Source organism: Ambystoma mexicanum, chromosome 3p, assembly GCF_040938575.1.
Source record: "Ambystoma mexicanum isolate Mex_15411 chromosome 3p, UKY_AmexF1_1, whole genome shotgun sequence".
Lineage (NCBI taxonomy): Eukaryota > Metazoa > Chordata > Amphibia > Caudata > Ambystomatidae > Ambystoma > Ambystoma mexicanum.
Window position 1 is genome coordinate 347377630 of NC_090925.1, and position 24633 is coordinate 347402262.

Genomic DNA, 24633 nt, shown 5'->3' on the forward strand with positions numbered 1-24633 from the left:
AGGGGCCTTACAAAATGTTATGGCAGGTAGAGGGGAGAACATTTGGATATACTACGATGCGTCTTTGTGGCACAATGCAGGGCTACAGATAGCTAACAAGACCTTAAACTGGCAAAGCTGGATCAAAAGAGGCATATTGAGGATACATGATGTCTGGGAAGATGGTCATATGATTTCCTTTGAACGTCTTAGGGTCTCTTTTGGATTAGGGGGTAGGGAACGGGCACGTTATAGGGAACTAAAGATTCTTTTGTTGGAACGGCAGAGAATGCTAGGGGATCCCATGAGAGAGAGACCCATGATTTGTGCGGTTATCCGTTTGCATCCATGAGCAGTGTCTACGTATATGAGACTAATGCCAATGGAAGACTCACATGTGGAAGCGTGGGAAAAACTTTGCCAGGCTTGGGTGGAGAAATTGGGTACGGACATTCCAAGTGAAGAATGGGAAAGTCTGCTCTGTGTGGGGGTGCAGTCAAAAATTGATTTAGGATTAAGGTACACTAGGCAAAGGATTCTATGTAGATTGTATTGTACCCCAGCTTGAATGGCCAAACTAGGACTATTGGATAATGATGTCTGTTGGGGTTGTGGTCTTCATGGGGGCACCTTATCCCATATGCTATGGACATGCTCTAGGGTGTCCACCTTTTGGAGTGAAGTCCTTAATAGACTAGATATTATACTGCAGGATTTGCTACCAGGTACATGTTATTCGAAAATTGTGTTATCAAGCAGAGGGAGAGGAGATAAGGCCAAAGTAAGAACAGATTGGATACATAGGCTACTGGTAATGGCAACTAAGCAAATATCAAAAGTTTGGAAATCAAGGAAAAAGCCAAATGTAGACGATTGGCTTTTGGATGTCTGTACTTTGTCTTGCGATGAGAAAGTAATGTTAAGAAAACAGGAGCAAGAGGAGCGTTATCTTCGAATGTGGGGTTCTTTTAATGAATTATAGAGTTGATGCTCATTGATTGTATGTTTCATTTTCTATATGGCGTAGTTAGGGGATTGCTGAGATTTCTGTATGGTGTTGTGTATTGTGTTTGTTGTTGTTGTATTGTCTGTTGTAGGTGAGTTTAAGAATTTTTACTATGGGATAGGAATTTGTACTAGTTTGCTTAAGACTTTATTTCACAAATCTTAACAATGTTATAATTGATTGTTTAATATATGTATGCTTTCTGTAATTTGAGTCCAAGTCCCTGATGTAATGGATATGTTGATGTTGCCCTTCTTTTGTTCAACTTGTTCGTAAATAGTAAATAAAATGATCGTAAAAAAACAAACAAAAAATTATGCCTTTACTAAAATGATTTTCTCTTGTTGTCTCTTATTGTTTTTTCACAAACTTTGGTGTGGCGCAATTTAATGTAGGGGAGAACTACACCGCCTGGGCAAAAGGTTTTCATTTGGGCTGATTTGCATACCCAGAATGCCTGTTCACGTGGCTCTGACCTGGGGGTGAACTTCCAGTGATGGCTACTAGTTGGCGTTGTGGCATGCAAATGGACTTTCTTATTTTCACATTTCAGGTTAAATGCTTTTTTAAAAGCTTTTTTTAAACCCACCATAACTGCATTGGTGTGTTGTGGTATGGACCGTAGCCATTCAGAGGTGCCAGCCCCTCACAAGTTTCCTAAGTTTCCTGTGGGACCGTCCCCTGCTGCTTACCACACATAGACACTACAGCCTAAGAGCTGAGTGAGTAGGGGCATTTACAGGGCCACTTGTTCAGGATGGGCTGCCTCGTGCGACGAGACAAAGGGGGAAACTGCATAAAAGAGTGTGACGTGGTGCACAGAATGTGAACCCTGACACCACAATCCCAGGCACAGGGGAGCCACACGCACAGCATCCCTCCCAGCCCCCACACGACACATGTGGCTCGTGGATCTCTTTCCTGGTCTAACGCCACTCCCCCTGCAGAGCTGCACCTGGGCTTGGTACGCTTAACCCCCTCCCCCTGGGGCTGACCTACCCTCTCTCCAGCGAGGCTGGCTCCAAGAAGTCTGCTCACCCTCGAGCCCCCCACCTTGTGCTCTGTGCGGCTCTGCAGATGTGGAAGCTTCGTTCCAAGGCGTGTGTGTGGGGAACGGGGAGAGGTGGGGGGAGGGGGGAGGGGAGTGTGGGTTTAACTGCAGGAATCCCCATTAGCCATTACTTACTCGCAGAATTATTTAAAGAGGTAAATAATGACAGCACCGAGGCATGTACACTTCGCCATTGCTTAAACCTCAATATCAGGCTCATGACTCACCTATTCAAACAGGCTAACCCTGCTACCTCATGGGGGTGGCCCAGACTCCCTCCTGGCCACGGTACACTGACTCTGGCACTCTGCCTACACGGTACCCTGACTCTGATACTCTGTCTGCATGGCAAATTGACTCTGATACTGTACCTCCATGGTGCATTGACGCTGGTACTCTGCCTACAAGGTACACTGACTCTGGCACTCTGCCTACACGGTACCCTGACTCTGATACTCTGTCTGCATGGCAAATTGACTCTGATACTGTACCTCCATGGTGCATTGACGCTGGTACTCTGCCTACAAGGTACACTGACTCTGGCACTCTGCCTACACGGTACCCTGACTCTGATACTCTGTCTGCATGGCAAATTGACTCTGATACTGTACCTCCATGGTGCATTGACGCTGGTACTCTGCCTACAAGGTACACTGACTCTGGCACTCTGCCTACACGGTACCCTGACTCTGATACTCTGTCTGCATGGCAAATTGACTCTGATACTGTACCTACATGGTGCATTGACTCTGGTACTCTGCCTACAAGGTACACTGACTCTGGCACTCAGCATGGCAAATTGACTCTGATACCGTGCCTGATCTGGTACTCTGCCTACACTGACTCTGATACTCGGCCTTGTACAAGCCTATGCGTGCATACTCTGATACTCGGCCTATAGGTATGCCCTTATTCTGGGTTGCTGGGTGTGCACCTTAGGACCACTGAAGCTCCACTAGCCTTGGAGTGCCCCCTCTCAGTGCACTTCACTTATGCGTCTTCTTCCTCTCCTTGGATTTTCTCCACCTTCCTTTCCCCACAACCAATGAATGAACTGTGACGGACCTCTTTGTGTGTCCTTCCCCTCATCTTCTCTTTGTACCCCCCTTTTCTTTTGAGGTGCCCAAAGCATTCTGTGTTCTTTGTCTGGCACCATTTAAATCAACAATAAATAAAGAAATAACGCGCCCCTCCAAAAACGTCCTCCGGGTAAATGCACCTCAACAGGCATTTTAATGTGGACCTGTGCTACCTTAGGAGGGGCCCTAAATATACGGGTGAGGGGTGCAGAGCTGGGGGACAGCGAGCTCAGGACGCTGTGCTCAGAAGCAGAGGCCAGAAAGAGGTGATCTCGAGGGCAGAGTGTTGACTGTTCGGGGCAATCACGCAACAAATAAACGCGTGGGTGAATTCGTGCTCATACCCCTCTGGCGCAGGAATCCAGGAACCCCTCTTCTCGGGGACCTCTCGAGGCACATGGGGTGTGACCGGTGCAAAGCAGACACCCGCACATTCGCGTTTGATGAAACATCACAACATTCTGTGGTCAAAAAGATGTAGGATTTTTCATGTTTCAAAAATAATAAGGTCGGAATGGCCCGGTAATTCCCATTTTTCGGGACCCGGACCTGAGTTTGGGGGTAGCCATGCCGGAAGAAACGGCATGGCTACCTCCAAACTCTTAATGAGGCCCAATGGGCGGTGGTTTGTGGCACAACAAATAAAGGAGCTTTTAGCTCCCGGCTACAACAAATTGAACTCAAGCATGCATCCACCAATATGACACCACGAGACCTGTCAACTGCCAGAGATGCAATGTGGACCCAGCCAATATGCTACATATGCTATGGGCCTGTGTTAAAATACGCCTCTTTAAGGCGGGTGTGGTTGGTATCATGTCAGAAACGTTGGGGCGGCCAGTAGCGGGGGAATTGTTGCGATGCATGTTTGGGTGGCTCCCTGGGTTGCCGAAACATTACCGAAAGCTGTTCTCTACCTGCATGATAATAGCGAGGAGATGCGTCTTGATGAAGTGGACAAGTGCATCCCGCCGGGGGTGCAAGCAGGGTTGAGAGATCTAATATGGTTCAGTGACACGGATATAGACAATGCAAACCTAACTGGGCTGCAAAACCGGCCCAAAAACATTTTGAACCCTTTTACGGCGTACCTATTGACTCGAGAGAGTCCCCCGGACTAATCCCCATGCCAGAACAGAAAGTATGATGTCACACGATTACGGGGACTCCATGGACAGGTAAAGCAGAAACCTCAGGATAGGACAGGTTCAAAAATAATACTTCCCATAACATTTAAATCACAGGAAAATACAAAGCATACATTGTTGCCACCACTACAGCATTCTAAAATACACAACCCATCAAACAGCAGAACCTGGAAAGATGTTCAAATGTTCAAAATGTATAATTCTGAATGGTACGTTAACACCGAATTCAATTACCTAACTTCACAGAAGGTAATCACACAGAGCTGGTAGGCAACGTTTGCCAGTCCAGTGCTCTGTAGCAGCAGCCTGGGTAATATATATATATATATATATATATATATATATATATATATATATATATATATATACATATATATATATATATATATATATATATATATATTTTCCTGCAGTGCAAGATGAATAACTGAACAACATGGAGACTGATACCCTCCTCAGTCTGATATGCAGATGCTGTGTGATGGTGGTGCGCTCTGCCACTTGCCTTCAATGGATCTTCACCTAAGGCCTGTCCCGGCCAGAGTGCAGGGCCAAGTCATGTAGCTGGGAGGTCACTGGATTGGTCTACGTCCATCACTCAAAGTAATCACTTACCCGCCCACCGCTCAGACAGACTAATGTGTTGCCTGCTTTGTCCTGGGCCGGTCTCAAGCAGGTGGCCTTAGAGTCACATACATTACCTGCCCCTGTAAAAAGCAGTAGGATCTGACACCCAAATCTGTAGGCGGTAGGACTGCTTAAAAACAGTATCCTACTGCCTAAATCAGTAGGGTTGGCAAGTATGCACATATGGGAGGTTGTCAACGACCTATATATCCACATCCTCAGCTCTTTCGCGCCAAAAGCGAAATATGCCCCAAACGGCTTGCTAGGGCATGGAAATTGCACACCGATTAACATTAATAACCTACCCGCAGTGGCAAAAAATCCGCCCATCACGCTGACATCATGACTGCATAGAGTCCCACACCTTTCTTCCTTCAAGCTTTTTGGCCTCCATTTTGTCAGACAGGCAACAATTCTTGTTAACCTGGCCTCTGCACCACCTACTTATGTATTCCCTTAAAAGGATGCTCCCGTCCCACCCGCTGGTCACCCATTCACCCCTTGCCTCAAAATACGGGGCTGACCTCCCCCACACCCCTACTTATACCACCAAACCTTGAACTGTTAAACTAAAATCCTTCAAAATTCACTGTCCCCATTTGACAATTCCGGAAGGCCTTCCACAAATAAGACCACCAGGGTCAACCATGGCCCGCTTCCCACACATATTCTACACCCTGACTCCATCCCTTGACTCCCTACAGGCCATGCTACCTGCCTTGCCACTTGGTAGGAATACCTCATTCTCTAGTGACAGTGCTTACTACACAGCTCCGACGCCATTAGGCATGGTAGCCTCCTTGTGCAGTCTGATGACGTGATCCTCGATTGTCCAATCACTGGCTGGGCTGCACAAGCCTAAGGGTACCCCTACAACCCGATCCAGGTGTAAGTGGAACCGAAAATCTAATGGTATCCAAGAGGATCATTTTCAATATATTTCCAAAACGATTAACCATCAATCGTAGCTCCCCCAGTGAAAACGTTATTGCGTTTCTACCTCCATAGAAAAAACTCAGGCTTTCACTTGGGGTCAAGCACTTAATTTTTGATCCCGTTTGGAAATATATTTTACATTGGGCTTCATTACGAATTTGCCGCCAATCCTGTAAAACTGTTACTGCCACCCGATATCCTAGTGGCACTGGGATCTCACAAGTGGCGATGGTAACGGTTACTCCCAATTCCATGTAGTCCCACAGGACTCCATGGAAATGGGGACACGGAAGCACTGGCACTGTTAGCGATGTGCCAGTGCTTCCGTGACAACCATGCCGGCAGGGGCCTGAACTCCCGTCAGGTCAGGCCTGCTGGGGGATCTGTGGCCCCCCTAACGCCGTTGTTGTAGTATGTCAGTCTGTAAAAGGTGCCAGTACGTTGCTCCCGGCCCCCTTATTTGCAGACCGCCATACTTGTAATGAGGCCCATTATCCTCTTGATTCCAATTCTGATTTTTGCAATCATAGGCAGTGGACGCCCTCTTTTGCTCAAATCTGCACCCTTATATCCAAGCTGCTTCATGAAGACTCGAGATGTCCGATTCAGAGGTCTGAGGTCAGGGTTAAAACTAGACCGAAACTTTGGGAGGTCTAACTTTTCAAATTGTGTGGAAGAGGCTACCATCTGTGCGGGTGGGTCAAACAAACTTACTTTTATAGACCCCCCCTTTCATATTCTCCCCAAGAAATGTTTGTGGGTACTGGTGTCAAATTAGAAGCAAATGGTACAAATTAGAGCACATTTGGCCAGTGCCATTGCCCAAGAACATGAAAGGATTTAATAACAAAATGCACATTTCTCATGGCACCTGTCAGCATGGCAATGCTGGGGGTGTGATGCTGTGTGTGGTTGGCTTGGTCAGTTGCTAGTTGATGGTGCATGTGCAGCTGCATTTGGCCATACTCCCATGTCAGACTGATTTGACCTACAGTTGGGGTATCTATGAGGTTTTAGTGGGGAGTCAGAACAGAGGTGCCAGGCAACTGACTAGAACTTGTGGGCCCTGAATCACCTGACGTAGCGTCACTTAGCTTAGCTTCACATAATATGGCATAACAAGACATACAAGCTGGAGAAAGAATAAACCAATTAAAGTGACCACCTGTGTTGTTTCCAAGATGAAAAAGATTGTCCCAAGTGCTTGTTGGGTGGACTCTTCCGTAAGGTGTGGTAAAAGTAATCACCTCAAAATCATTCTACCACGCCGCCACTGAAGCTCGACAACACATCCTGGCACATAACTGTATGTTATTACATAAGTGTGTTATTACAAGACTAAAGAAATATCACAACAGGGCATAGCAAAAAGTTTCATTCATTCGCCAGTGGGTAGCGCTTTGGACATCCCAACCAACTTCATTGACGGGCAACATCTTTGGGGCTCAAACCAGGGACGACTCGATCGCCTGGTCAGAATTGGAAGCAAACCTCGGGAGACGGGTCCTGCGTCTCCAAGCTTCAGTTCCACTTGTGGGGATATTGTATGAATTTGGGCAGCTCCCCATACAGGCATTCATTGATTGCACAATTTTGTCAAGTATTTTGTCCCCTCCAGCAGGTTCCATTTATATGTGTCTTAATGAGGCTTGGCACAAAGGTTTCTGTAAAGTATTACTGGGATGCGGGGCTGTTTGTGTGAAATTGTTGGCAGAAATATAGGCCTCAACACAAGACCTTATTGGGACCCCACACAGAGTGAAACAGAAACTTTTTAGAAATGTTTGGATTCAGCTGAGAGAGGAGCTGATGAATTATCAGTGCTTTGGTGATCATTTGGTGTGGACGATTAAGAACTACTCACCATTGCTCCATATTTGAAGAAGCACCCCTCAAGGCTTTTTAGGACGCAAATCCTGAGACTAAGGGCCTCATTATGACCCTGGCGGAATGGGTTTAACAGCGCCGGAAATGGTGCCGGTGCCGTTACACCCATTCTGCCCTATAACGAGGTTCCCTCGCGGGACCCGCTCTGGACTTCTGGTCAGACCAGATGTCCTTTGCGGGTCCCGCGTGGGGACCAGGGAGCTAACAACGGGCCCGTTAAGAACGGGCCCGTTGTTAGCTCCCTCCCCATTCCCATTGAGACCTATGGGGGCTCAAATTGGAATGGAGATGGGTAAATTGAACGAGGAATTACCGGGTCCCCCAGGTTGGATTGGCCCGGTAATTCCTCATTCAAGGAACCCAGACCCGAGTTTGGACCCAGACAAACTCGTAATGAGGCCCTAACTCTAAATCTATTGCCAACCATGGAGGTTTTAGGCAGGTGGACAAAGGTTTCAAAAGAGTGTGGAGTTGTGGGTTCGGGATTGGTGGTCCTCTGCGCACCTTGTATTAGTACTCTGATTTCTACCTGCTGCCTAGTACATGGTTTGTCCGGGAAACCAACTCCAAGGTTCCTGGGTAATTAATGCTTTGTGGGTTGACAAACCTTGATTGAGTGTAGGCGCTGGTTGGATCTGTGTGTCCAATGTTGGTAGTTGAGCTACCTATTATTAATCTAATAATAAACCAGTCTTAAGCTTTTGTGGACATGGTGTTTTATTGGTAAACATTACCAAAAACCATTTAATTTAGCATTTTGAGCCAACAAAGTGAAACAAAACAGCCGACGCGCGTTTCAGCCTAAGTCTTTCTCAAGGCAAGGGTAGTATATCGGAGGGCTCGAGTTGGAGCTGTTGATATTCCACCTGCATCTGGATGTCAGGATGTTGGCTGAATAGCCTGGTCTGATGCCGGGATCGGCGTGGTGTATCCGCTGTAGTCCTGCTTGAAGTGAGTCGCTTCACTTCGAGCAGGACTCGAGCCCTCCGATATACTACCCTGGCCTTGAGAAAGACTGAACTTAAGACTGGTTTGTTATTAGATTAATAATAGGTAGCTCAACTACCAACATTGGACACACAGATCCAACCAGCGCCTACACTCAATAAAGGTTTGCCAACCCACGAAGGTGGACAAAGGTGCCTAGGGAGCAGAGACTCTGTTGCTCTGTGACCAAGAGGTAGAGACTTTAAAACATCTTTGTGTGCAATACCTTCCCTGTGCGTCCAAAGGGGCTACAGCATCCAACTGACCAACAGACCTATGGAGGAGGACCTCTGGATTAGACTTTTGAATACAAATGAAATCTCATTGTCCGTAAGGTTTTTTAGAGCTTTTAAAGACAGTTTTATCAGAGTTTTAATGTTTTTTTTAGGATATGTATGGATTTTAAAGGTTTAGGGCCTCATTACACGGATGGCGGTAATGGTTAACGGTCACCGTTAATGGTAACGGTGACCGTTAACCATTACCGCCTTACTACGAGGTCCCTTAGCGGGTTGGTGCTTTAACGCCTGCTTTTTGCAGGCGTTAAAAACCAACCCGCTAAGGGACCTTGGTGCTAATTACGGCACTGCAAAATTGCGGTGCCGTAATTAGCACCTTCCCCATTCCCATTATGCCCTATGGGGCAAAAATGGGAATGGGGAAGGGCAGTGGTGGTAGGGGGAATTACCGCCCCACCAACCTTGGAATGGGGCGGTAATTCCCCTTTCCACCAAGGCGGTGCCGGTATTTTACCGGCATGGACCAAGGTGCTAATAGCACCTTGGTCCATGTGCTAATACCGCCATCCGTGTAATGAGGCCCTAAGAGTTGTAACCATGGATTTCAAGATTTCATGTTGATATGAAGAATTTTAGTTATGTAGGGAATTTTTGTGGAAATAATGCGTGTAACCTTCTATGTAATCAGCGTTTTTCTATTGTGAGAATGTGTTCAAATCTGTACTGAAATGCACAATAAATAAATTTAAATTAAATTAGATTGACTGGCCGCAATGGGGTGGGGTAAAAATTAATGTTGGTTCTACTGCAGCAGATCCACTATATGAGGATCTCTGGTGCACTGTCTGGCTGGTGAAACCATATTTGCCTGTCACATCAAGCGATATGGGACTATGGAAGCGGCAATGCAACCCTAACACAATTCCAGGTGGCATCCTCTGGCACTACTACTTGAGTAGCATGAGGGGACACCATATTATCTCTAAAATAATTACATCTGCCCTGTGACGAATCAACTTCCTGGGCACCAGTGGTCTAGGGATGAATATCGGTTTCTAAACCATCAATCAACCCCACACCAGAAGGGATCCTAACAGATTGGAAACACCAGCAAATTATAAACCTCCTTCTCCAATGTTGGTAACGTGGACGGAACGGCAGGCTTATCTCTGCAAGGTTGTGGATAGTTGGTTAGTTGCAACACAGCAAAAATACAATTATTACCCAATGATAAAAGGGACTGTCCAGTCAAGATTGTATAAAAATGTCTGCTTTATTATTATTCAACAGACAGTTCTAGCACACTACAAAATACAACCCACCCTGTAAAGGAATGCAGAGGACAGACGGTTTCAAGAAGAAAAAGGGATGTACTCTGGATACTGACAGGAGGGTAGTTGGTAAAGTAATTAATCGCAATAATTCAAGGATACTTGGTTTCAGCACAATGGGAGCAATGGGTCATAAAATGCCACTAGGGGCCTTCGGAGAAGGACCAGGGGGACAGAACACAATGTTGTAAAATGACACCAGGGGCCTTTGGAGAAGGACTAGGGGGATAGAACACAATGTACCTTGTGCTTGTAGACGTTCTTGGTGCTCGACAAGGTCGAGTCAGTTTCAGGGCACCTTGCAGCCCCTGCCACAGAGTTCAAGATGGGAGACAGCTGCGGATATCAGGCTGCAAGCAGTTCGGCAAGCAAGGCTGGACAGACGGCTGCATGCTGGCCTATCAGGAATCATTGTCTCAGTGCTGATTGGCAGGTCTGAAGCACGGGTTGAGACCTCTCGAACGGCGCGAGAGACTGCGCCGTAACAACAGTTAGCAGTGCAGTCGGTTGCAGCTTGATTGGCTCAAAAATGTCCTTTAAGGCTGATGCTAGTTGATGCTTATCGTGCACTCCTAGCTTCTTCACTGGGCTTGTGCCTTCCTTTAAGGCGGACAGCCAGAAGCTGAGGAGAGTATTGCAGGCAGCTGCCTTGCCCTTGGTTTGGTTCAGAGACTCTCTGTCACTTGCCAACTAGGAAGCTTGCTGCAGCACTAGCAGGGCAAAAATGTGTGCTGGCTGGGTACCAGTTCTGGAGCTCATGGAGGGTCCTCTGGATTCGGTATCACCGTCTGTTCCCTAGGAGATGTTTAGGGGAGGGATCTTGCTTTCCTCTTTGGACATCTTGGCCTTCCTTCACTGGCGGAAGCAGTAAGGCAGACTGTTCTTTTAGCCAGGGTCAAAATGTGTTCTTCTTGTTACTATTTGCAAAGTCTTCAGATGACCTGAGCAACAGAGGGGCTCAACCCTCTTTTAAAGCCAAATGGGCCCCAGTGATTGGTATATGCAAAGCCTACCTTAAAGAACCAATACTGGGTCCCCACCAACAATCTCCTGTATGCGTGAGGTCATAACCAGAGTGCTTTGCAACAGAAAAGCTAAGGGAGTGAAAACAAGTAATACTAAGTCCCACCCATCTCCCTCTCTGTTTTGGATCAAAGGGTCTCTCTGGTTAATTTTGGTTCTAGATTAAAGCGCCAGGTCTCCCTTGAAGCTGTGGCAGGCCAGAATTTTGGTCTCTGCCAAACCACATACTCGTACCTTCTGAGTGGAGTTCCCCTGCAGGGATGACTACTGTAAAAATATAGTTCCAGACATGACAGGTCACTGCCATTGATACTGAGAGGTGGGTGCTGGCTTCAGATTGACACAGTGCTTATCAAAGGTTGTTGGGTTTTTCCTGTCCTTTTTTAGTCCTGCGACCAGGCCCCCCGTGGGCCTGTTTGAATGTTATGCGAGGCTGCCACCAGCAGCTAACAAAGGAAAGGGTGGATTCATGGAGCCTTTGCTAATTAATTAGGCTGGCCATGGCAGGAGGAAGGTTTTGCCTTCCTCCTTCTGAGATGCCTTGATGTACTCTTGGTTGTCATATTCCAACTAAATATGACAGGGGGATGGCGCCTGTAGGCTGTGTCCACCCAGAGTACACAGGCCTATGTGTATGTCATGCTGTGATCATAGGAAAATGTGTACGGATTAGCCACACACATTTTCAGGAGGTTGATCTACCATCATTCAATTTCATTTAAAATTTCAAAAAAAGGCCAGGCTTGCGCACACCCACCGTGCAGATGGTCAAATTGCTCACATGCCCATTGTAAAGAAGTATTTTCTTTCAATAATCTGAGTATAATCACTTCTAAGTACTAGGTTTGCAGTTAAATCACAGCAGGATTACATTATTTCATCAGGGTGATACCCTTTGGTTAAGCAGTGATGCTGGGTTATTAACCCACTGTGCAATTTTGGCACTTGACCACATACATTCTGAACTCTACTTGGTACAAATATTTAAGTTTTGTCTTTCAAAAACCTGCAATAGTTATGTCTTATAGGGTTTACGTACAAAATACACACATCACATGGCAAATCAACTTGACAATATTTTCATCCTTATAATAAAGGGGCCTGCAACATGTGGCTCTCTATATCCTTTGGACTATGACTCTATGGTTTATCAACATTGACTATGTTGTCTAGGGATAATAGGAATTGCAGTCCAAAACATCTGGAGAACTGAAGGTTTGCAGTCCCTGCTATGGATTACATAGGTATGCAAACATTGGCTGTCCAGATGTTTTGAAGTACAACTCCCATGATCCCTCACATGCCAATATTTGGGCAAGGGCTGATGGGTGTTATACTCCCAAACATTTGGAGAGCCAATGGTTGCAGACCTCTTTTATAGAAACATGTAGAGCCAAAAGAATATCATTGTAGCCTTATTTCCACATCCGGAATGGAAAACTACAAGTTCCAGAAAGCAAAATAATGTGAGCCTGAAATCATAGTACTTCCAACACTTTAAGGCACATGCTAAAATACATTGGGGGTCATTACGACCCTGGCGGTAGGGGGTTAACGGCACTGGTAAGGATGCCGGTTCCGTTAACGCCCTACCGCCCTATTACGAGGTCCCTTAGCAAGTCCCACCAGGACCGGCTGGTTTTACCAGCCTGTTTTAGCGGAACCTGTTTAGGGACCATGGAGCTAATAACGGGCCCGCAAATTAGCTCCTTCCCCATTCCGATTGAGCCCTATGGGGGCTCGAATGGGAATGGGGAATGGTTTTCTGAATGGGGACTTACCGGGTCCTCCAAGGTTGGAATGACCCAGTAAGTCCCCATTCAGTGAACCCGGACCCGAGTTTTGAGGCAGCCATGGCGCTAATAGCACCATGGCTACCTCCAAACTCAGAATGACCCCCATTGTGTAATAAGGTCATCTGGTATAGAGAAGGGGTCTAAAACCTGTGTGTCTGCAGCTGTTTTGGACTTTGCCTCCCATGATGATCCTTCACAATTGACTATGCTGGCTGGGGTTGATGGGAGCTGTAGTTCAAATATCTGGAAAGCCAAAGGTTGAAAGCTTGTGATAGACTGATATAGATTGTTTGTCACAGGCTTCCAGCTTACTGTTATGCGTGATGTTAAGAACATGTGTCTTTCCACATGAGAGCACACCCGTTTTTTGCATGTCCGGGTAGGCATCCTGAATATAAACTAACCCATCCTCTAGGTGCATAATAAATGTCCACCAGAATGGCACTGTCATGGCCCAGGGCTCTAAGCCCAACCTCCTCCGTCTTGATAGGTGTCTTCCGTCTCTCTTCAACTTCCTCTGTCCTCCTGCCACTCCTCCTTTTGTCACCCCCCATCCCCTTTGCCACCAGTGATGGGTGTACCACATTCCTGTACTCCTCCTTGGAAGACCTTCAAAGCTGGCAACCAGCTTCACTTAGCTACCTTCAACTCTCACCCTGCCTTCAAGTGCTCCTCTGACATCTGTCACCTCCTTGAAGACTTTGACCTTGACATCCTCGCTAGTGGTTCACTGTCATCTCTGTCACTGTTTTTGACACGCTCCTTCCTGAGGACTACAAGATCCCCTCTAAGCCCAGGCCTAACTGGTCTGGAAGTGGAGTGGCCCTGATCTTCCCTGAATGGATCCCTGCTACTGTCATACCCATTCAGTCCTACTCTTCCTTCGAATGCCTCATCTGCAGGCTTGGTGTCTCTGCTATCATCTCGCTGACTCTTGCCACTATCTACAGGATGCCATGTCTGGTCTCCCTCTTCCCTCCGGAGTGGTCGGACATCTCCTGTCAGGTTGCTTGATTGTCGTGAAGAGTATGATACCTCCGTCCCCAAGTACCACAGAGAGAGAATTCAAGATTACTCCCTATTCGATCATTGAGGCCACAGGTGGGTAGTTCTTGAAGCCCGGAACCACGGAATGTTGAAACCCAAGGCAGCTGTAAAGGAAAACCTTTATTAGCAATCAAATGAGTACAGTACAAGCAAACAAGCAGGATCAAGAGCAGTGCTTACCTAAGCTGATGGGTGATGGAGCCAGGAATCCTATGATGGGTGATAATTCCGTGGAGGGGCACGTGAGCTGGTTTCCCCGATGACAATAGGGAGAAGAACTGTAGACTGGGTATAGACCCAACCTGCCCTCCTGTAACTGATGAAACAAAAGGACCAAAATCCAAAGTACTTGGTAACGTAATGCACTGAAGAGGAAAATGCCAAGTTCATTCAGGGTAATCCAAGACAGTCCAAAAGGCGTTCCGAGTTCAATTGATCCAGCAAACAGAGCCAAAGGACGTGATCAAAGCAAATCCGAATAACAGTCCAAGAGTCAAGAGCTGTGAAACACAAAGTATCCGAACGCCGTACAGAGTCCTCCAAAGAACAGCTGTGAAGCGTGGAAGTGCGGAAGTTCAGCGCTTAAGTAGTGGGTGCTTCCGCGTCACATGATCCACGAGTGAGACGGATGAACGCGTCACGTGATCCGCAAGCGCGACACGTGAGCGTTGTTTAGATCTCAATGATCTCAATGATCGCGGAAATGACTTTCTGCGCGCAGCGTCCTGCAGCCAGCGTCTGCAAGCTCCCTCCTGCAGACGCCATGGCAGACGCCAGTGAAGGAACGGGGAACCCCCGAGTCTGTGTATGTGGACCTTGGGGTAAACCCGCTCACGTGACACTCGTCCACTGTGAGTAACAGGAAATGGGAACCTGGCTGGGTTAACTGAGGCATTGTGAGTGTTACCTGTCCTAGATGCTTGTGAAATAGGGACGGAATGAGAGGATAGCGTGACATCTCCTCTTCTCTCCTGGCCTCCACCTCCAAGCTTCTCTTCCTCAGAGACTTAAATATTCGCCTTGATTCTCCTGAGTGGCCTCTGTGACTCTCTTTTCCTCACTATTCTTCCCTCTGGTCTGATGCACTCAGCTGGACACACCTTGCATGCTCTCATGTCAGCAGACATCCCCATCTCCAACCCTCTCATTACACCTCTCTCCTGATTTGATCATGTTCTCATGTCATCTCATTTGGATCTCTTGGTTCCCCCGGCTAACTCTCTGCCCGCACTACCAGTCTCCTTCTCTGTCATTCGACCAGTGAAGCGAGTGTCAGTTGCTGCTTTTGCTGCCACTTTCATTACCCCTAGTACTCTAGCCACTGACTGTCACACTGACACAGCCCTTGCTAACTTTCACTTCTCCATCTCCAACATCCTGGACATCCTTGCCACTGTCATGAGGAACTGCATGAAGCCTGCCTCCAAGCACAACACCTGGTATGATTCTGACCTAGCCTCTCTGAAAAGCAAGTGCAGAGTTGCTGAACGGAAGTGACTGGCTTCAAGCATGTCCACTGACACACTGGCCTGCCGCCTGCTCCAAAGGCAATACATACTCTCCATCTGCTCAAAGAAGAGAGCCCATATCCAAGCCCACATCTCTGGTGCCACCAACAACTCGGCCGAACTATTCAAAATCTGCAAGGAACTCGGCAATCCAACTGCAGTATCCCCTTCCATCCCAGGCCCTCTGCACTGCACTGGCCTCCCACTTCACAACCAAAACTCAGTACATCCTGTCCTCACTCTCCTCTACTACCCTCCTACCTCACCCTCTCTAAGGCATCACTTGGCCCCCTCACCCCTTCCCTTCTACTCTCTTCCTTCTCGCCCTTAGCACCTGATGAGGTCTCTAAATCAGTCCTCGCTATGAACGTCTCCTCCAAACAGGTGCTCCCCTGCTCCTCCAGAACTATCAAGGACAACATTGCCTCCCTTGCTCCAGCTGTGGCTGATTTCTGCAATCACCTCTTTGCCACTGGTTCCTTGCCACGACCCCTCAAGCACTCCCTTGTGCACCTTCTCCTTAAAAAGCCTTCTGCCGACCCTTCCTGCCTGGCTAACTACCACCCTATCTCCATTACGCTCTTCCTGGGAAAACTCTTGGAGAAGTTGGTCATCTCCCAACTGATCCACCACACTGAATCTGTTGGTTGTCTCCCCGACCACCAGTCTGGCTTCAGAGCAGCCAGAGGCATGGGAAATTCTCTTCTTAACACTCGTGAAGACTTCTTTACAATCTCAACTCCATCTCTCCCTCTGTTCTCATACTTTTCGATCTTTCCTCTGCCTTTCACATGTTCAATCAGGGCACCCTTATAAATCGGCTCCGTGATACCCTCGGCATCACAGACCTGGTACTGGATTGGTTGACCTCCTTCCTATCTGACTGACCTTCCCAGGTTCAACTGGGCCCTTTCCTGTCCTCCAATGCACTCTCCACTGAGGCATACCTCAGGCTCTATCCTCTTGCTGTGGCTCTTCAACATCTACCTTGCCCCTCTGGCCCACCTGAACTCCACCTTCTCTCCCCACTTCCATTGTTATGCAACAACAGCAGCTCTCCTTCAAGCTTCCCTCCACTTCCTCCTCTTCTTCCTCTCTCATTTCTGACTGTCTGACTGCTATTCAGGCATGGTGCGCTGCAAACGATCTCTACCTTATGCCAGTAAGACTGAGATCGTTCTTATTGGGACCCCCTGCTCCCTTCTTGCCTCCTACTCTCTGGCTGCCCTCCATGGGTCCCCTGCCCTCGCCCTCTTGTGAGGCTACAAACCTTGGCGTCATCTTCAACTCCTCTTTCTCCTTCTCTCCTCACATCGTGGACCTTGCCAAGAAGGACTGCTTTATTTATTTGATATATTTATGCATTTGTTAGAGGGCATAAAACTCTTGGGTATCTGAGCGCTAGTTACATTAGGGTGCATTAGTTAGGTACATTGGTTACATTGGGGTGCAAGGTTACATGTTACATTACATGAAAAGAGGTGCAAGGAATGTTACACAAGGAACAGAATTAATAATACATTTTACATTAGCGAAGGGAGTTAAAAAAGGGGGGTGGGGCAAAGCAGTGGAGGATGCAATAGTCTTAGGAGGGGTACGATCAGTTGAACAGCCACGTCTTCAGGTTTCTGTTTGGAAGGTCCAGTAGGCCTGTTCTTTTCTAAGAGCAAGTGGGAGTTTGTTCCAAAGTTTGGTTGCTGTGACCGTTAAGCTGTTGTCCCCTACTGAGTGGTGGTTGAAGTTGGGGGTCTTCAGGAGGTGAGCGTTGGATGATCTCAATGGGCGGGCATGGGCATATTTCTCTCTAGGAAAGTTGGCACTGAGTTGGTAGAGAAGGATACAGTGATGATGGCTGTGAAGAGGGGTATAGGTGTCTCGGCACAGTCTTTGATGATTGGTGCTGGGCAGGTGTCGTCTTTACAGCGTGATGGTTTGAGGCTCTTGACAATCGTGGAGACGTCCATGTCTGAGAAGGGGTGGAAGCTGAACAGGGTGCTGGAGTGGGACAGTTCTGGGTTCAGTGCTATGGGTGGTGGTGGTTTGGTGAGCATGGTAAATTGCTTGCCAATGATTTTTTCTTTGAGGGAATTCACCTTTGCAGTTTGGGCGTCTTGGATTTTATTCGCACCAGGTGCTGTCTACTATCAGGTCTGTCTAGGTGGGGGAGGGAGACTAGAGGTCCCGGAGAATGGTGAACAGTTCCCGGGAGTTGGATGAGGCTTTACTAATTCTAGAGTTGTAGCTGTTGGCTTTGGCAGCGTGGATTTTCTTTTTATCGTTTTTGGCAATGGAGAAGAAAAGGGTTTTGGAAGCATGGAAGGGTTCTTTTATCCAAGCTACCTCGGTGGTGCGCTTATTTGTGCAGAATTCAAGGAGTTCAGGCGCGAACCAGGTTTCTTTTTAGTGAGGGTTTGGCTTTTCTGAGTTTGAGTTGGGTGGGCGTGTTCACTGCTTGTGCGATAGATAGCATGTAGAGGTCAACTAATGGTGATGGGTCTATTACTGAAGGTGGTAGGTGCGCCAGGATGGCAAGTAGCAGTGTGAGGTTGGTCAGGTTGAGGTTTTTGGTGCATTGGGCCACACATTCAGGTTTGGCAGGGTGAGCGGGTCTGGGGGGTTCGGAGTGGGGTATTTCGAATGTTATGATGTAATGGTCCGACCATGGCCAGGCGGAGGTGATGGTAGTGGGGATGTTGCAGTTGAGGTTGCTTAACCAATCTAGGGCACGGCCTTGATCAAGAGAGCATTGTACGAAACCATTAAGTGCCATAGCTACGCTGGTGGCTAGAGAGTCAGCTGGGTCGTTGAGGCCTAGGTTGAGGTCCCCAAGGATTATGATTTTGGATTTGGGTTTGATGAAGGTGAAAATACTCTGCATTGAGTTATCTTCGACGGTGGGGCTAGGGCGAGGTGGACGATAGACAAGGAGGAGTGTGATGGAATCGGTAGGTGACATGGAGATCTTAGTGAGCATAGGGATTTACATTTTTGGATGACATTGTTTTGTGTGACTCTGATGGTGAGGGTATTTTTAAAGATGAGGGCGACGCTGCCTCCTATTTTTGAGGATCTATCCCATTTTAGGGTGGTGAAACCAGGGGGATGGCAATGGAAAGGGCTGGGCCAGCAGCGGGATGGAGCTATGTTTCCGTGATGGCAAGCAGGTCAAGGTCGTTGGATGTTATGAGGTCGAGGATATCAGCTGCATGAGCCGGGACTGATCTTGCGTTGATGAGCTTGCAGTTCATGGCTTTGCGGTTGGGACTGGCGGGTTTGCATGTTTGCTGATTTCGCAATGGTTGGGCAGCATAGAGAGGGAAGCGTGGGATGAACTGGGTGTGAAATCTGAGGAATCTGTTCCTCGTGAAGGCTGGAGGGGGCAAGGGTATGGCCGTGTTGGGGATTTCAGGTTGCGTGGGGCCTAGTCTGTGGATCTGCTGTGGGCCGATTGCTTGCGATGTGTGGTGTGGGGCACATGTAATGAGTCGAGTGTGCAGCCTGAGGAGACTTTTCCTCATGCATATCGGCGGATGCTTGACCCTAACCGAACCGCAGAGTTCGGGTTGCGAGGGGCCTGTACTGTGTTTTTGCGGGGGGCCAAGTGATTGCAATACGTGGTGATGGGCGCATGCAATGGGTCGAGTTCCTCAGAGAGATTGAGGTGCGTAACAATGGCCGATCCAAGGATTTAGGGTTGCGAGGAGCCTGGACTGTGTATTTGCGGTGGGCCGAGTGATTGCGATGCGTGGTGCGCATGCCATAAGTCGAGTGCGCAGACTGAGGAGGCTGTTCCTCATCAGGATTGAGGGGAGCATGGAGACGGCGGAGCATGGAGTGTTGAGCTGATGGTGAAGTGCCAGGAGTGGCCTAGGGGAGTGTAAGAGGAGCAGCAAGGGGCTGAGGGGTGAGGCACCAGGGCGCTTACCTGTCGATCAGGGGGCGCACGTCCTTGAGGTTGACTTAGCTTGCATGGCGGGTGTGGAAGTGGTCCTCTCTGGTCTGTTGGGAGGCATTACAGATCCGCAGTGAAGTAGTTCCACTGAATTTGTGAGGCAAAGGGCATAGCAGGCGAGTTCTGCGGCTCTATTTGTGTGGCACCTAACACCTGCAGCGCACAACACCATGCCCTTGGCCTGCACAAGCTTTGCCACAGAGGGTCCGGAGCATGGCGGAAGCGAGCGTTGAGTGTCGTGTAGAACATAGCAGAGACCTCCAGCGCACAACACTGCGCCCTTGGCCTGCGCAGGCTTTTCCGCAGAGGGTCCGGAGGGCGGCTTGTAGCGTGGCAGAAATGTGCATCGAGCATCATGTAGAACGTAGCGTGTAGATCAGGCAGCGTGCTCTGCGGACCTGCGGCGCACAACACTGCACCCTTGGCATGCGCAGGCTTTGCCGCAGAGGTTCCGGAGCGTGGCTTTTAGTGTGGTGGAAATGAGCATTAAGCATCATGTACAACGTAGCGGGTCCATCGGGCATAGTGCTCTGCGGACCTCCAGCGCACAACACTGCACCCTTGGCATGCGTGGGCTTTGCCCCAGTGGGTCCGGAGCGTGGCTTTTAGCATGGTGGAAACGAGCACTGAGCGTTGTGTAGAACTTAGCGTGTAGATTGGACACTGTGCTATGCGCACCTGCAGCTCACAGCACTGTTTCCTTGGCCTTCACAGGCTTTGCCACTGAGGGTCCAGAGCATGGCTTTTAGTGTGGCGGAAATGAGCATTGAGTGTCGTGTAGAATGTAGCACGTAGCTCCGGCAGCGTGCTCTGTGGACCTGCAGCACACAACACAGCTCCCTTGGCCTGTGCAAGCTTTGCCACAGAGGGTCTGGAGTGTGGCTTTTAGCATGGCGGAAATTAGCATCAAGTGTTGTGTAGAACATAGTGCATAGATCGGGCAGCATGCTCTGCAGACATGCGGTGCACAACACTGCACCCTTGGCCTGTGTGGGCTTTGCCACAGAGGGTCTGGACCGTGGCTTTTAGCATGGCGGAAATGAGCCCCGAGCGTCTTGTAGAATGTAGCGTGCAGATTGGGCAGCGTGCTCTGCTGACCTGCAGTGCACAACACCGTGCCCTTGGCCAGCGTGGGCTTTGCTGCAGAGGGTCTGTAGCGTGGCTTTTAGTCTGGCAGAAATGAGCATCGTGTAGAACGTAGATCGGGCAGCATGCTCTGCGGACCTTCAGCGCACAACACTGCGCCCTTGACAAGCGTGGGCTTTGCCGCAGAGGGTGCAGAGCATGGCTTTTAGTGTGGCAGAAACGTGCATTGAGCATCGTGTAGAACGTAGTACGTAGATCGGGCAGAGTGCTCTGTGGACCTGCGGCGCACAGCACTGTACCCTTGACCTGCACAGGCTTTGCTGCAGAGGGTCCGAAGCGTGGCATTTTCATGGCAGAAACAAGCATTGAGCGTCATGTAGAACGTAGCATGTAGATTGGGTAGCATGCTCTGTGCACCTGCGGTGCACAACACCGCACCCTTGACCTGCGTGGGCTTTGCCGCAGAGGGTCTGGAGCGTGGCTTTTAGTGTGGTGGAAACGAGCATTGAATGTCGTGTAGGACATATGTTAGGCAGAATCACCTGCAGTACCCTTTGGGAACACTACAGGCAATTAGGACTACAAGTGTAAGCACAATTTCACCTTTGGTACAAGCATGTACTACACAGTAAAGTGGTTGTACTACACAGTAAAGTGGTAGTGATGGCTGAGCAGCCAGACTTATCTCAAGAGTTTAAGTGAGCAGTAGAACAAGTTACACAAAGGACCAACAAATACAGTGATTGAAATATACACGTATTCAAGGTTTCTTGGTAAAAGAATATACATTTATTTACTCAGTCAGTTAGTAAACATTACACTAGCATAAACAGCTCAATATCACACACTAATAAACCACAAAAATACAACCGATAAGTAAATGAACAAGTTTAGCTCCAATGAAATGGGAGTAAAATGGCACTTCAGATACTTATTAAAGGAGTAAAAAGACAAGGTTATAAGAATAGACAGCCCAAATACGTTAAATACAACCAACAATTTTTCTCAATAGGCCTGGGCCAAATTCAATGGTTCAGAGTCTCTTGTATAGGATAGCACAGTTCTGGTAGATAACGGTTAAGTCTTTGCCACAGAGATTAGAAGAATTTGGCTAGGCGAAAGATTTGACGAATGTTAAGGGAAGGACAAGACTTCGTAGTTGAGGAAAGTTTCACGCACTTTCTCGATGGCTGAAAAGATTTCCGGACCACGTTTGCACAGTACCTTGTTAATGAAGAAGAGCTGTAGCTGAGGAAGTTGTTCCTGGCAGTTCGAGCAGGTCTCGCTGTTCCTGAGCTTCAGTCATGGGGACAAGAAGGAGGACTTTGGGAGGCTCCTGCACTTCCCAGGGATGTGGCCAAAAGCTTTAGCAAGACGTCGGTTTAAGGTGTGAGTGCCTTAAAGTCCACGAGGTGGTTTTCTTCCCTCTGGCTATCTGGGTTTCAACAGCACTCTGATGAAAATTCGACCAGATGGGGACGGTGTCCAGGTGGCTTGCGAGTTGGTTGTTCCCACCAAACTCAAGGGAAGAAGTTTACCTTGAAGGGCTTCTCTGTCGATGGAGTTTCAGGCAATTCGGACCTGCAGCTTCACTGGTCGTCCAGGAGTTGCAGCAGTCCTCTTCCTTCAGCTCATCTTCGGTTCTTTCGTTCCAGTGGTCGACTCTGCTTTCCAGTCCCAGAGACCTGCTTTTAAACAGTTTTCCCCCATTCATTCCAGCCTGGCTGTCATTCACACAGCAGGGTGACTGTCCTTGCCGGACAGCCAGCCGGCCAATCACACTAGAGTACATTCAGGTCTCCTAGGAGACTAAGCACAGGGAGATTCGGGCACCTCCCTCACATTCTGTCCACCCCAGACCCTCAGGCACCAGAGGAGGGCTTCAGCACTGAAGCCCGCCAAAGGCCAATGAACAAAGGGATCAAACCTGGTTTGGCACGCAGTGACAAACACAAGAAGGACCTTTCCTAAAAGAAATGGCGAAAAAAGATGACCGGAGTCTGTTTTTACAGATAGGTCTTGGGCGGCATTTTGGAAAACATGGCTGACCCGATTTTCAGCTACCGTTGTTAGCGGTCGGGAAAAATCATGGTAGTTTCATCTAAACCACTGCCACCAGCCATTTAAAGTAGGAAAGGGTAGCATTTTACGATTACATGACTGCTTTGACTCAGGGGAAGCTAAGCAACCCCTCCAGCACTCTATAGGAAGATAGGGTGTGCTGGGTGAGTACATTTAAAGAGACTAGTAAAGTCAATTTAACTTTACATGCTCTGGGAGACAGTAGTCAGTCCCAGAGAAGGTATTTAAACCTTGGGAAGTCTGAAAGACAACCCTGTGCCACTGCACTAAAGGTGCTGTGTGACACACAGAAAAAGATGATGCCTATGGAGTTGTTTTAAAACTCCATAGCCAAAGAAAACAAAAGTAAAACACACATCAAAATACATGAAAGAGTGAGACACTATTTCCAGGTAAAAAAATCAAATCCTAGAAATCCAGCAAAGTTGCTGGGGAGTCTCAAAAGATAAGGGAAATTAGCACATATGGAGAATTCTCCCTAACAACATAGCACGTAGATCGGGGAGCGTGCTCTGTGGCCCTGCGGCACACAACACAGCTCCCTTAGCCTGTGCAGGCTTTGCCACAGAGGGTCCGGAGCATGGCTTTTAGCGTGGCGGAAACAAGTGTCGAGCGTCATGTAGAATGTAGCACGTAGATCGGGCAGCATGCTCTGCGGCCCTGCGGTGCACAACACAGCTCCCTTGGCCTTTGCAGGCTTTGCCACAGATGATCCAGAGCATTGCTTTTAGCGTGGCAGAAACGAGCATTGAGCGTTGTGTAGAATGTATCGCGTAGTTCGGGGCAGCGTTATCTGCGGACCTTCCCCATACAACACTGCCCCTTTGGCCTGCGTGGACTTTCAGCTGCACCTCCTCAGAGGCATACTTCCTTTCTTCACCTTCCCCCAGAAACTCAATGTCTCCAGAGCTCCGGTCCTCTCTAAGATGGATTAGTGCTACAGCCGCTTCCTCAATCTACCTTTATACTCCCTTTGCCCCCTTCAACTAATCCAGAATAGGACTGCAATACTTGTATGTGGCCGCAAGCCCGGGGACTGCATCTCTCCAGCCTAAAATCTCTCCACTGGCTGGCTCCTGGTCGGCTGTGAGGATCAAGTTCAATACCCTCTGCATCATTCACGAGGCCTTCTGGGGCCTGGGACTCTGCTACATCCAACATTTCCTAAATACCTCCCTGCTAGAGCCCTTCGGTTTTCTAGCTCAAACTCTCTGCAGATTAGACGCTTTTTCAAGCAGAGAGTGGGGCATAGATCTCGCTCTTCGGCAGGAGCCTCCCTCTGGAATTGCCTCCCTGCCCCTCTCAGGCTTGAGCCGGATCTCCTTAAGTTCCGGAAGCTTCTCAAGACCCTCCTTTTCTTTTCTTCCTTCCTTCTCCCCTGCTAATCCCCCCTCTGCCGCTTTGACTGGCTGTCTGGTTCCTTCTGAGTCCCACAGTGCACCAGGTCCGCCTCGCCCAGTCTACCCAAGCAACCTGGTCTCCCCTGTCCCCCACTACCCCTCTAACCTGCACTTGCCCTTCTGGCCCCCCTTCCCCTCACTAGCCTGGCTGGGTGTGCATTCCTACCGGGTCCGGTCGAACCTCGTCCTGCATTCCCTGCATTCCCCGGCACTTGCCCACCTGGCCTCCCCTTAGCACTCGCCTAGCCCAAGGGGCACTCTTCTTCCCATTATCCCCCCAGAACCTGCGCGCTCTCTACTCTGCCTGGCACTTCCCTTCCCACCCTAGTTTTTCCCATTACGTTCCAACCGGCACTCCCCCCCCACTTCCCTCTCCCTTGCACTTCTTGTGACTGCACTTGCACGATCCGAATGCCACAAGGCCTAATAGGACCATTATTGTTATTGTTCATCCCTGTTCCCACCCGTC